The sequence below is a fragment of the Trachymyrmex septentrionalis genome, unplaced genomic scaffold (genome assembly GCF_001594115.1).
Source record: "Trachymyrmex septentrionalis isolate Tsep2-gDNA-1 unplaced genomic scaffold, Tsep1.0 scaffold95, whole genome shotgun sequence".
Taxonomy (NCBI): Eukaryota; Metazoa; Arthropoda; class Insecta; order Hymenoptera; family Formicidae; genus Trachymyrmex; species Trachymyrmex septentrionalis.
In genome coordinates, this window is record NW_017306139.1 from 110,532 (window position 1) to 125,140 (window position 14,609).

At 33.5% G+C, this 14,609-nt stretch overlaps 1 protein-coding gene across 1 annotated transcript in view; it reads left to right on the forward strand.

The window, feature by feature from the left end:
- The window catches only part of LOC108756136 (cadherin EGF LAG seven-pass G-type receptor 1-like), a 102,518-nt gene that overhangs the window by 73,261 nt on the left and 14,648 nt on the right, over positions 1–14,609 (forward strand). The gene's annotated exons all lie outside the window — the stretch shown is intronic.

The window sequence follows — 14,609 nt, forward strand, 5'->3', positions numbered from 1 at the left end:
TGTGTGTGTGTGTGTGTGTGTGTGTGTGTGTGTGTGTGTGTGTGTGTACATATATTATATATAAAAACGAGTAAGATATAAAAGAGGAGAGTTTATATATACTTGGAGAAAATATAGAAATATTACTTTAATTCTTGATAAGAATGAAGATTGAAGATGTTCCATTACAAGAGAAAATGAATGTTTAGGTATTTGTTAGAGATAAACAATTTTTTAAATATATATTAACAATCAACGTTGTAATAAATACATTTAGCGACTACGATAGTTACTCTGTGTTTTAAGTCATTGAATTAAATCAAAATCTCGGACTAGATGTGAATTCCTTTTTCGAGCTCCAATTCGCGTAGCTGATGGCGTACGATTGGCGTGCGATTGCATATCAAAACACTGTGAAGATAAATATGAGGAGGGTTGAGAATGGAATGCTGTTGACTTGCTCGGGCGTTTGATCCGCTGGATTTCGTTGGAACGAGAGACACGGGCGAGTGAAACACGATACTTAGTGTAGGCCGACATATCAGTGTTGAATAACGTCCTTGAATTTTCTAAGCGTCGAGCGCTGAATGCCGGACGTATGAGATCGTTTGTCCGAAATTTCGTTCCTGGAAGGTTTGCTTGATCGATACACGTTCGCGAATTGCTGTGTACACAACATCGGCGGGAGGAGGATGCTCGTCGAATTGGGCTTCGAGAGTCGCGCGATTAATCGATGTCTATCTCGCGACAGGGAGGTTTCTGTCGGTCGATGAATAATGAGGAACAATCATAATAATTGCGACAGTGGGATAATCGCGGCTCTTCGTATATGTTCCAATAATTTAATGGATAATCGTTGAAAACTTGCTAAGAATGACGATTGCGCAATTTAATATGTATAGTTTTAAAATATTAATAACGCTAAATCATTATATGCAACGTTATTATATAAGTATTACACGCCGATGTTCTATTAGCGATTTCTGACTTTCATCACCAGTTTCGTTATTGGAACATATCTTACGATCTTTCCTTGAAATTGACGATATCTTTCCTTGCTATAATTATTTTCAATAAAAATATAGATTGAAGATTTTGAGATATTAAAAAAATGTTCCAATTAACAACAAGTCTGGAAAAAATGTTCGAAGATATTTATTACAATTTCTCAAATTTAATTAATTAAACACATTTTGTCTCTCTCAATTAATAAGAAATTAATTTATCATTGTTTACTTGCTTTTTTTTAGGATATTATATTTTATATTATTACATTTTATACGATATATTGTCGAGTTCTCTCACAACTGATTCATTTCTTCATTGTTAGATATCTTTTTTATTTATTATCGAGCTTCTTTTGTGTCTCAGTATTGTCATAAGCCAAGGGAAATTCGCATAATGTAAATAATATCTGCAATCCGAAGACAAAATCGTTTTCTACAAAGAGAGAAATCTTCCTGTCGAGGGACATACGTGTCATATGGGCATATCGAGACGTCTGTCCTCCATCGTGGATGCTTCATCGATCCCTCAATCGCGAGCATTTGCGCGTTCACGCAAATAAACCCAGTCCAGATTACGCAAGTCCGTATTCTCGGTCAACGTCGTGGTATCAAGCGTATCCTGTGGACGGTATTGACCAATTGATTAACAGGATTCGGCATGCGAACGCGTAGAGAGAAACGCGTGAATATCGATCCTCTTAATTCAGAGAAATCCATATGCGCGCGTGTGTGTGTGTGTGTTTGTGTGTGTGTGTGTGTGTGTATTTTGCGCATATACGGCGTGTATTATCCATGCGTGGTTCACGGTGGTTTCGCGGTCGGCATTTCCCGCGTAATTAACACCTGGTAATGATCTGTGCAAATCTGCGCTACTGCTTGTGTAATTACAACACGCATACGTACGTGTAGACGACGCATGTAATCACGGCGAAATAAATATTTTGAAACTTAAAGAAGAGGAGAGGAGACTACGTGTACGTCGTCTCTCCGGATCTGTGCGCCTTTCATTCCCGGTTTTCGTCACCTTCAACATTGTCTCCTGGGCTCTTATTCTTGAAAAGTATCGTATACGTAAAACTAGAGAAATACTATAGTATATCAAATACGATAAAGAAAGGCCAAGATCGATGTCAAAGTTAGATGTTTCAAATAATACATTATATATTCTTTTATTAAATCAATTTTGTTCCAGATATGATTGCGAGCCGATAACTTTTGTTTCAACACAATCTCATTCTGAAACACTAATACCCCCCCCCTCCCCCTAAATTAGATTAGAAAGAAAGAAAGAAACTTATTGCGAAAAATTATTACCTCAGCCGGGATGGCTTCGAACCTTCGACCTCTTCATTATAGTATATGTTACGTTCACCGTAATATAAAAATATATATATAATAAAATATATAATATTTCCCTAATTCTTCGTATGCGATACTTTTCAAGAACAAAAACCCTGATTTCCTTGACTCCCTTGCCGAACAATATTTTTGCGAGTAACAGAATGTTCGAGCGATCCACCGCAGTGTGCCGATTTGTTTTACAGCAATGCAATAAAAGCGGAGGAACGACTGCTTCGTTCGGCAATTATTTTTCCTTTATTACTTCACAAGAGAGATTTAGGGAAGAAGATTTTATTACACCGGGTAAGGATTCGTCCCTCTCACGAGTCTAATATATCTGTCTGCTTCTCTCAGAGGGGTGTCCCAGACGTTCTCGCTTCTCTTTATGTTTTTTCGGTAGCGCACCGAATTTTCCGACGACGAAAACGAAGGAGGGACTGAGGGGGAGGAAAAGTTGAGATATACACTGCGCGATATACAATGCACCGTGTAGGAGAATTAATGCTTATACTCGGGTACTTCATCCGAGCTATCGATTTTCCAAAATGCAAAATATGGTACGGATGACTCGTTTAGTGCCTTTCGAGCGAGTGGAAGAGCGGCTCGTCCGTGTCATTTCTCTCCCCGTTCCCTCTCCTAAACGGATCTGACATTTAATTATTGGAAATGATCGGCCGACGGTCCGCGACGCGACCGAGTGCATTCGTTTTCAATCCGCCCTTTAGCTGTAATGTGTAATGCGTTCGCGCGATTTGACGACGCGCGACAAATGCTTCTCGAGTGCGTTTTATTCCGCAAAGCATGCTCTTCACATGCAATACATTTATTTTTTTCCAACAGATAAATTTATATCCAAAATATTTGCTATTATACTCTGCATTACCTTATCTACGTTAAAATTGTAGAAAGAAAAAATAATGCATATAATCTGAGAAAGTTTAGTTTATGTTGGAAAAAATGTTTAAATTTAAAGTAAGTTTTTAATGCTGAATATTTGGAAAACAACTGTATAGTATCATATTAATGTGAGATTATGATGAAAGCTAGATGAAGTAACGACATTGTAATCTCTTTTTATAACACAGACGCATCTTGTTCCCGATATTTATTTTTACAAAAAAGAGGGAAAAAGCTGAATAACGCGTCCATCTATTCTGCTCCCGTCATTACCCACGCTAATTTTCCCTTAATTAACTCCGTATAATTACGCGCAAGCTAGACTTATCTCGTGAATTCGTAATTTCGCGCGAAATGTCCCCGAGGGGAGTTAATTAGAGAATTTCAAGCACCTTTCTTTCAGAGGCAGAGGAAAAGATATTCTAGACCAAGTCGCTTGTTGTGCCGAGGATACTCGGGCTGCACATAGGATTCGTTAACAGACTCTCAAGACTTAATGTAGAGTCATTAAAGAGAATGCGTTGCTCTAGTACTTTACGATGTCGTATATATAAGTAACCGTGGTCTCCCTCTTTTTGGTACACACAATAGTCGATATATTTCCCCGCGTATTTTCGGTACGCTATTCAACCGAGTAAGATCTCTATTCTATTGAAACGAACCTGTAACCATAGTTGCTCACAAAGTTCCTTTCAGTAAATGAGCACCGACGTAAATTTTTTTACACTGGAATTGGGGAACCTTTTACCGGTTTATCGTGAGTTATAAATAATGTTCGAGGAACATTGAGCATGTTTTCAATCGCGCTAGACAAAAAAAGATAATAGAAGATTACGTTTCAATGAAATATCATTGATTGAAACGTAAAAAGAAAAAATAAAAATTAGGAACTTTTAGCGATTTGTAGTAAATATTAAGAGCGAAGAAAAAAATATTTAAGAATCAATTTTTCGAATTTTTTACAATTCTGTTTTATATATATATATTTTTTTGTTTTGAATATTTCAAATTCTGTAAAAAAAAATTAAATAAAAATTGATGTTTGAAAATTCTGTTAAAAAATATTGTTGACGGAATGGAGTTATTTTTAGAACTAAAATAAATTTTTATTATTTTCTGTTTAAATTGCTAAAAACAGTGTGTTTTCTGTTTGAATAAAACGAGTTACTAACCAACAGATTAATGGGTTTTTCTCCGCTACTGTGCCGTGGAAATTGGATTACCTCGGAAGCAGTAGTCAAGGAGGAAAGCTTGGGAAATATAGGATTAAAGGCACGTCCATCCATGAGTGAACAGAAAGAGATGCATCGAAAATTTTCAGTTTTCTAAAAAAAAAAATGGGGAAAATATAATGAAATTTTTTGAAATAGATAATCTCATGACATAATTTAGCATTAATATAGAACATAAATATTGTATCATAAAATGTTGAAATGTTACATTGAAAAACATAGGTAATATATGTATATGTTACACCATAGAATTTATATATTCAAAATATAGTAAGTTTCAGATTACGATATATTTATAGAATATATAGAATTTCTGGTAGAAGTTCAAACCTAGTCGTTTACACTTTTTTGATAATTTTTAGAAAGTAAATAATAACTTATAAAATAAAATTCTACCCTACTATGCCTTCGTCAGCTCCTTATAGTTATATTTCTGATTAGTGCCGGATGTATGGGCGGATGTTGTGATATAAAGCGTCGGCCATACTTCAACATTCCGGAATATGTTCTGGAGAGAACCGACATTCCTTGTCGGTGCCAGGATGTCTGGAGCCATCCTCGACATCGACCGGTCTTTCTCTCGAGAATCAAGGTTATCAAAATCAAACTGACCTATAATCTCTTTTCGACTTGTGCGTGATCATGTGTTCATATTGTCATCACTTTTACTTTTATACCACTGACATCCCACTTGAAACATCTATTCTTCGATAGACATCCAATCGATTGATAGAAGATAACAAATAGGTTTTTTTTTGTAGAGTAACGAGTATAGGAATAATTAGTTATTTCTATGGCCTCGATATTCTTCATTAGAAATTCTTGTAGTATCGGCCTTGTAGATTTAGAAAACTAATGTAAAAGATTTAATCTTTTTCTCCTTCAAATTTTACATTTCTCATTGAACTTTGCTAGATTTAATCCTCAATCCTAAAATTTACTTTAACTTTAGGATTAAGCTAAGAAATTTTATCCTGTCGTTCGTGCAACTTATTTATGTAAGTTTAAAAACAACTTAGCTTCGTCCAAGAGATCTTGCGCGAAATTTCTGCAGTCTACAGCTTTCTTTTTTTTTTTTTTTCTTATTCTGTATTATCCCGGCAAAGCACTTGAAGAGTAACAGCAATTATTATTTGCACGTTGGTGTATCAGGAGTAATTCCGATAAAGTGCCCTTTTATCCGCAGTGACGGTTTTCGTTTCGTTTCGTGTTTCCGAGAATAGAAACAATTAGTTTCCCTTCGTTTTTTCTGTCGATGAAATATATTTCTCCCAGAATAGTTACGGCGCATTTTGTTCTCCAAGCTTTCGTTGGTGCGTCATACCTAGAAATCGCGCTGCAGAAAATAACAGGTGGTTTTCTCGAGCATTTGAATGTTGGCATATCTGATTGCGTTCAGCCACCATCTGTGCTAAAATCTGATAAATAATACAACGCTTTATTTCTACGGCCATAGTTACAGTAAGAAAGGTTGGTTCTGCATATTTTTGGAGCGTTTCACGAAATGACGTGTAAATTTTTAATCACATGTTTACTCTACCAATTCTACTGTGGACGAATATAACGAAATGTTTCGTTCCCGTTTTGAAAATATTTATGGAGCAGCTTCTTCGCCATGTTTATAAAAAACTATAATAGACATCTTTTAAACGTTAATGTTAATACGATACGATATAAAAATATACGACATAAAAAATATTTCTTTTTATGATAACGTATTTATTAATAAATTGTAATAATGTAATGGAAAAGTATAACGTGTGTCACACATTCAAATTTATTATATGATTGCAAGATTACTTTGGAAAATTGAAATCCTTTATTATTATGAAACTTTATTATTATGAAGAAAAAAATCAATAAACGACAGCTAACAATAACGATGAACACATATTCCGCCGGTGAGACGCCATAAATTTCAGAGCAGTTACGTTCTTTTATCTCATCGCACCATTTAAAGGGGATTTATTGCAAGGAAAGTGCAAAAGTAATATTTCAATGTTGACCAACGCAATGCAACATGGAATACCGCGGTATCAAGTATCGCACGACGCTGCGCACTATAAAATCCTTTATAGCCATCCGTATTGCTGGCAGAATTTTTATTTGTCCCCATGTCAACAACACGCGATGAAATATGTATATTATACTTTACAACGAGAATTCTTTATTTTTTTTTTTTTTTCCTTTAACGATCCGCTACTATTGTACCGTGGTAGCAGCGATTGTAACTATTGTATATAATTTTCCATTCTCTTGAGAAATTGGAAATTCATGTATTTTATACTCGCAAGTATAACGTTCTTCTCCGTTAAACTCCGAGAGTGTACGAGAGTGTAGGAGAGATACCGCACATAAATTATCTCGTACGCAGCTGCCAACTTCTCTATTTTATTAAGTCTCGCAATATGTCCCGCTTGCACAATGAAAACTCCCTCAAGGCTGCGTTAAATTATCTGCTACCTTTATGACATTCGTAGGAAATTATGAAAGGGAAAACTCGAAAAGCTGCCAACTCTCCATAAGACTATAAATTTAAAGCGAAAATTAAAAGTATCTTACTCTACGCTATACAGTATTGATTATTATAATTATCAATTGTGAAGAAAAGTAACATACCAGAAAAGTTATTTATTATAACACATAAATTATAATGAAAGATACTATATTCAACTGCTTCTTTAACTTCGCTTATGGCAGGGCAATTCAATGTATGTAAAGTAGATGATAGATCAGCAGCTTCAACAATATCAGACGTCCTTCACTTTTCGCGTAATATAAAATCTTCTTTTTCATTCTCTCGGAGAAGGTCTGTTCTTTTTAGCTAAACTTTTGCACCGGTTCATCTTTTTTCTTTTTCTCTCCAGGAGGAAAAAGTTCGGCTAAAAAGAGCAGGCCTAGGGATTCATAATTTACACATTTTTTCCGCGCAAAATATAATTGCTAGAAATGAGAAAAAGTTATCTAACCAAACGACGAAGCAACAAAAGATAAATAAAAAAATACAAAAGTACGATCGACGAGGAGATAGTTAAGGAAAGATAAGAAAAGGAGAGATCTCATGGGAAGTGAAACACGTGCAAACGAGTTAAGAAGATCAGCAATATAAATGCACGGAATATAGAGAGGTCGGCACAATGGCGGGCAATGTGTGCTTTACATCGCGTCACTCACTCTGTGCAATTCAAATTGGCACTCATGGATAGCTCAGTGGTAGAAAAGTTCAAGCATTTCTCAAAAGAAAAGCTTAAGCTTCTTGCAAACCCTTTTTTTCTGTTCGGGCTCTAAACAATCATAGTTGAAAGTATTCATAATTAGCTAAAACATTTTTGAAAAATCGATTTTTTTAATCCCAGATATATTAATTCCTTAATGAAAGATAATCGAAACTGCTCATTTTTCAAAACATTAAGTCGTAATATTTTCGCAACAATATCAGAGAAATAATAACTACATATTTAACTTGATAATTAATAACTTAGTCGTGACGTAGTTATGAATATATATGCTATATTATTAATTGCTTTATAATAAATAATTATTAATGTATTATCCGTTAATTAAACCGCGAAACAATAAGAGACCTTCAATTATTGTTCGTTAACAATAGAGTATTTTCTTCAAGCGTTTGCCGTTTAATTAAGTTTTTAAATTCAATCAATTATTATTACATATATATTAATACAAGGTGTTAAAAAAATCATTCAGCATTTAAATGGTGGATAGAACACACCATACTGAGTAAAAAAGTCTTAGTAAAGCTCACAGATCGAAAGCTCAATTGTTTCTGAGATTTAAACAATTTTGTATATTAGTATCGTAACTTATAATTTTTTCCACTCAGCATAAAATATGAAAGGAGAAATTGGAGTGAAGTAGCATTGATAGTTTATTTGGGAGAATTAGATCCGATGAAGTGATCTCCCATAATGCCCATCCATAATGGCTGATGTCAACTTACTGACTTCCGATGAAATTTTTCGTTATAAAGAGAGAGAGAGCGTTAGAAAATTGAATCGGGGCATTCAGAACGCGGTTTGTAAACACAGAAATAAATCTTCACGTCGCGTATAACATAGAAACCAATAAGTTATATGATACTAACAAAATCGTTTATATCTTAGAAGCAGTTAAGTTTTCGACCTATGTTTACTCAATATGGTGCGTATTATCTTTCATATAAACGATGAATATTTGTTTAACACCCTGTACATAAAATAAAATATTTTATATATCAATCTTAATACTATTAACATATTATTCGAATGCACAGCACAATAAAGTAATTAGGAATTAAATCTGTTTTATAAATAAAATTACAAGCATAATAAACGAATAAATCAACAAGTTTTCAAACTTACGCTTGCGAATTAAATTAAAAGCTGGCAAACCATCTGGCTTATATCTGGCTTTCAATATCAGCAAAGCTTTGATAGCGATAGCATTAATCGCCGCGTAATTTCAGTCTACCTCAGAGCTCGGCGACAGTATTATACACAAACGGATACTGTAGTCAGCGCTTTATTCGTTGACGGCTGTCTTGATTCAAAGACTCCAGTCTCAAACACGAATGCTAAAGCAAGCAAAGACCCTGCGCCCAGCTTGGTAGTTCGGTTGAATTAACAATAAGCAAGCAGCCTGAGGGACTTGCCGTGTTTGACTTCGCAGCGAGTGTCCTACCTTATGACGTTTGCTAAAATCTTGCAATTTATGTCCACGTGCTACTCCTTTGACAATCTTTCGAGCTCTTCTTTTTCCACTTACCAAGGACTCAAAGCTTACGTGACACGTGAAATATGAATGTGCCCTAAGTAATCGCGAAAGCAAATATTCGTGATGGATGCGTATGAATTGTTTATCTTACATGGAAGTGTGCTGCAAAGACTTTTTTAAACATCCTGTTGCTTAAACAAGCGCAATATTTTAATTATTACTACGCAGCACGCACGATATTTTACAATTTAAAATATATCCAGAGTCTCTCTGCTTCAATCGTCACTTGATGCAATGAACATAAACCTCACTGACAGTATCGCACGTGCTATCTCGTTTATGGAGTCAGCACGATATCCGTAACGGTGAATCGATGTTTCGGAATCGCGATACGGCGACCTCATAAAATTTCGCTATTGCAATTCGGACGTGAGAATCCTTTGGTTCTAAAGTGGCAGTTCACATTCGTAAAAATAACACGCGTATGGCGAAACGTTATGACATTTTAGAGAAATACCATTTCTTCCAATTATATATATTCAATATTTGGTTTTGTCTTTATTGTGAAGAGTCTCGACATACACGACTAATTAAGATGATATTATAAATTCGGACGTGAAAATCTTTTGATACTAAAGTGGCAGTTTACATTCGTAAAAATAACACGCGTATGGCGAAACGTTATGATATTTTAGAGAAATATCATTTCTTCCAATTATACTTCAATTTTTGGTTCTTTTTTTTTTAAAGAGACATACACGCGACTAATTAAGATGATATTATAAATAAATGGAAAATGAGATTAAAAGAATTCTCCGTGCAATGAGGCTCTTATTTACTACATGATAATTATTTAAACAGATAGGTAGATTTATTATCAATTGAAAATTTTATCTGTCATTGTCAATAATTGATTCTTTGATAAATAAAAATTTTATACACATTATTTTACATTCTAGAATTTTAATACGCTATAAATTAGAATATTAAAGTTCTAAAGTGTAAAGTAAGGATATTAAAATTCTCAAGTGTAAAGTAAGGATATTAAAATTCTAACGTGTAAAGTGTAGGATTAGAATCAAGAGATTTTCTAATACCTATTTCTAACTAAATCTGTTAATAATATGCTTTACCACTAGGATACTGTACACTATTGTGTACGACAATGCAAAGTTATAGACGATGTAACAATTTTAATGTTTCACATAAAAAATGCTTCTGCGATTTTAGTTTCGCAATTAAACTGAGAAGTTAAAATGGGTTATACAGAAAAGAAAACCGCGCGTCTATAAAAAGTTTTTATGGCACGATAAAAACATATATAGCGTTCTCAGTGCATCGAAAGCGGCAGCTTTTGTCACATATCGCTAGGGCGAAATAGGATTCGTTACGCGTCGAAAATCCGTTTTATTGGAAAGATTCAATAAAAACGCGGATGAAGCTCAATTTTTTAAAATCTGTGCAAATAAATCTCGAAATTCTGAAAGCCATGTGACTTTTTTTTTGTTCGTCATACGTGATAAAACATTTGAAAAGTCAGGAAAAATTGCCTTCGGTGACATATAAAGCGAGAAGAACGATATGATCTTGACAAAAGTAGAATATATATATAACGTCATATATATATGACGTTGGCAAGACATATAAATTCAATATAATTAGAAATTTTTCACAAAAATGAAAATGGAGTAATTCAACCACAATGCAACTGACATACTTATAGCAGAAAAAGAAGAATAGCTTTAGGAATGAAATATAACTCTTTTGTGAAAAATATACTTTTAATTAACTTTTATCAGAACTATGAAAAAGAATGTAAATTATTATTATTTTATTTCAAATTGATCTAGTAAAAATTACAGCAAAAAAATAACAAAGTGTTACTCTGTTTCTATGACGTATTATTTGTTACATAATCTTTATTCAACGAATTCTCTTTTATTTAACCATTCACGTCAACACATCCTTTTTAAAACTTCACGCGAATGAAATATAATTGATTATTGCAATATATTATTAGCATAGAAACAAAAAAATGAATAAATTTACAAATTTGACAAAAGAAAATAAATTGCAAATGTAGTAAATATGATTATTTAATTAGTTCGCGAATGTATATTCAATTTTCATTCGTATACGAAAATTCATTACGCGTCGATCCAATTGCATATTCCTTTCAGCACGGCCTTGGGAAAGATAATGAGAATCTTCCATTTCCGCGTGAGATACGTTAGATATAATAGTTTTACAAGGCAATTTGCGAGAAGACAAATCAATTTTACATAATTCTGCTCCTTGTTACATTGTTTAAGAAAACATCGTTTGACAAAGTAATAGAATTTTTATTTCAAGAGATCTTCTTTAAGTTCTATTTTTTTCAAGTGTAATGCATCTTCTTTCAATAATGAAATTTTTATGAACATTGAAATATTAAGATTAAAACACTCTACTATCTCGCGTGATTCGTATGAAAGGAAACTCCGATACGGCATGTCAACACGTTCCCGAGAGAACATACGTGTTCCGACGTATTCTCATTACATATTACGACTGCATATGTTCCATGTGCGCACTGTACACTCCTTCCGCACCGGAGGTGCTCTCGTCGCAATTTCCTCGTCGCATAGCTAAATGGTTCTAACGTGTTCAGTCTGACGCCAGTCATTTACGAATGTCCCAACTGCTATAGAACAATGACGGCATATAGGACTTAATGAAGATTGAGGAAGCTATTCAAGATTTTCTCAAAGCGACCGCATGGAAAGCGCTATGTACACCATAATAATATTTTAAATGGCATCCTTGAAATTGTTCTTTTTTATCTAAAATGCACGATGAAAGCATAAAATAATATTTAATGATAACAATATATCGCAACATTCGAATCATGATGATGAAAAATTTATCAACTTCCTAAAAATAAAAAGAAAGCTGTATGTGTGTCTCTCCAATAAATATATTTTATATTTATTGATAAAACTGTATGTATGCTATAAGCAAATCTGAAAACAAAAGTATAATATTTTACATTATCAATATAATACTTCTTTGTTAGTATTTATTCTGGTGCTAGTATGTTCTGAGCGATGCTCGCGGGTATGTGGTTTCATTTCTAAAAAACACTGCATACAAAAATATTGTAGTATATGTGTTATTTGTATTATAGATTTTTGAATACGATATAGATACAAGAATAGGAACCCCATGGTTTAATTTAATACACCGAGTGTCACCTGGTAATCGAGACACGAAACCGCAAGATGCTTATCGACTGCAAGTATGCTATATACGATTTTTCAATCTAAATTGTCTTGTAAACTCACACTTCTGCAAATAATTATATCACGCTGAAACTATTATTTTTGCCAAATAGATATTTTTACTTATCGTCGCTGGGTGTAAGGAATTTTTTATGCGAAAAGTGTTTGCGAATAAGAGAAGAAACTACGTAGAACTTACTATAATAATTACAATATTTATTATCACAAACTATGAATTAGATCGTACACAGTAATGTAAGAAAAACCGTTTGACAATAATTCATTCCAATCTCCTCCATTAGCTCCGTCGCGTGGTAAAATCGCAATCGATATATGCAATACGATATCGCAATATGAATATCTATTAATAGATTATAATCTATAAATGTTAATATCAATAGATTATAGATATTCATAACACTTAATCTTTACTGCACAAAGAATTCGACTTCGCAAAGAGGATCGAAACAATCTTTTGGGAATAATGATTTACAATGTGAGATTTTCCCTCAGGCCTCTCCGTCGCTTATTTATTATTATACACGATATGTCGTCTGAAAATTTTACGAAGAAGGCACCTTTTGACAGTGAAAATTATACACTTAAAAATAGATAAAAATTATATTGTTTTCATAGAACTACTATATACACTCACAAACTAATGAAATTGTAGATGCTATAAAATCTATGTCTCGTGTTATCCTTTTTTCTCTTACAATTAATTCATTTATTGTTTCACGCGCACTTTATAAGTGTTGATGATCTTCAGCTTTGTGATCTTCGAAAAATTCTGTCGTAAAATATATTTTTGTATATAAAAAAAACCTATATATATTTATATAGTTGTAACTACACATGTAATTATAACATATAGTTAAAACTATATAATTATAGAGCATACATAACCATTTATATACTTTTATATACTTTCCATTAATATATACATAAACAATTGTATACAATTACATGCATATATGTAACATTATTAATACATATAATTGTATAGTTATTTATATATATTTATGTGTGCTTTGTGTGATAATTTGGGACAATAAAACTACAGTTCGTACGTGATTTTATAGTTCACTTTCAAGAAACGTATATGCTTTGGAATGTGGCAACAATAATGCAAATGATTCTAAGATGCATTTTCGAACGATGTAAGCTGAAGCATAAATAATTTATAAGTATTCCCGTCTCTTTCTCTCTTTCTCTTTCTTTGTTGACTGGTCGAACAGCCTATCGAACTGTAGCATAAGCCCATCAAATTTCACCGTGCTGGATCGAAATTCTCAATTTATTTTTAATTCTTTCTCTTCCTTCTCTTTCCTTTTTTTAAAACGTTCTCTTCTTACCGTGAATATTACGTATATATAAAATTACTTTAATTTGTCTAACGATAAAAAAAAAAAGAAAACGAATTCTCAAACAATAACAAGGTATACCACGTGCTGCTAAGAATCACATAAATGCTCGGCGTTGCCGGTCGTCGTCGTGTCTCGATATTACGATCATTTTCTTCCGACATTGCGAGAAACCGTAAACGCATTCGCCAGAGCGTTGATCCGTCAGAACAATAATCGGTTCTCGCGTCCGCAGTTTGTATTATCGGTCGTGTTTCAAAGCATGGTTTAATACCGGTGTCATTTCGCCGAGTACGATTTCCAACGTTATTGGTATGCGAGAAAGGGCCTTGTATCGAACGTCGCACTTCCATCTATTCACGAATAAGCATAAAACTAATAATTCTGTACGGGTTTGATATCTAAATAAACTCAACGAAATTGTACCGATTGTTAACCATTGTTTTGAAGACGTGTCGCAAACGGTACGGTTCACAATGTCTCCAAAAACCTTCTCTGTTTGGTACAATCGTAAGGAGCGGTCTTTCCATTTGTAAGAATGAATTTATATGTACATGTTGTGTGTTGTGTTATACCGAATTGATAGCGATTATTCGTAAACTCGTCATAAGTAAATAGAAGTTTTACAATTTCCAGCGGAATAGACTTTTTTTCTAAGCTAATCTTAATTATTGTCAACTATAAGCAATTTCTTTCGTATATCATTAAAATACTTATATATACGATAGATCTTCGTATATAATAAAATCGTTTAAATACCACGATATGTTCTCTCAATGTATGGTCGCTTGTCAATTAATCGATTCCGCGTGGAAT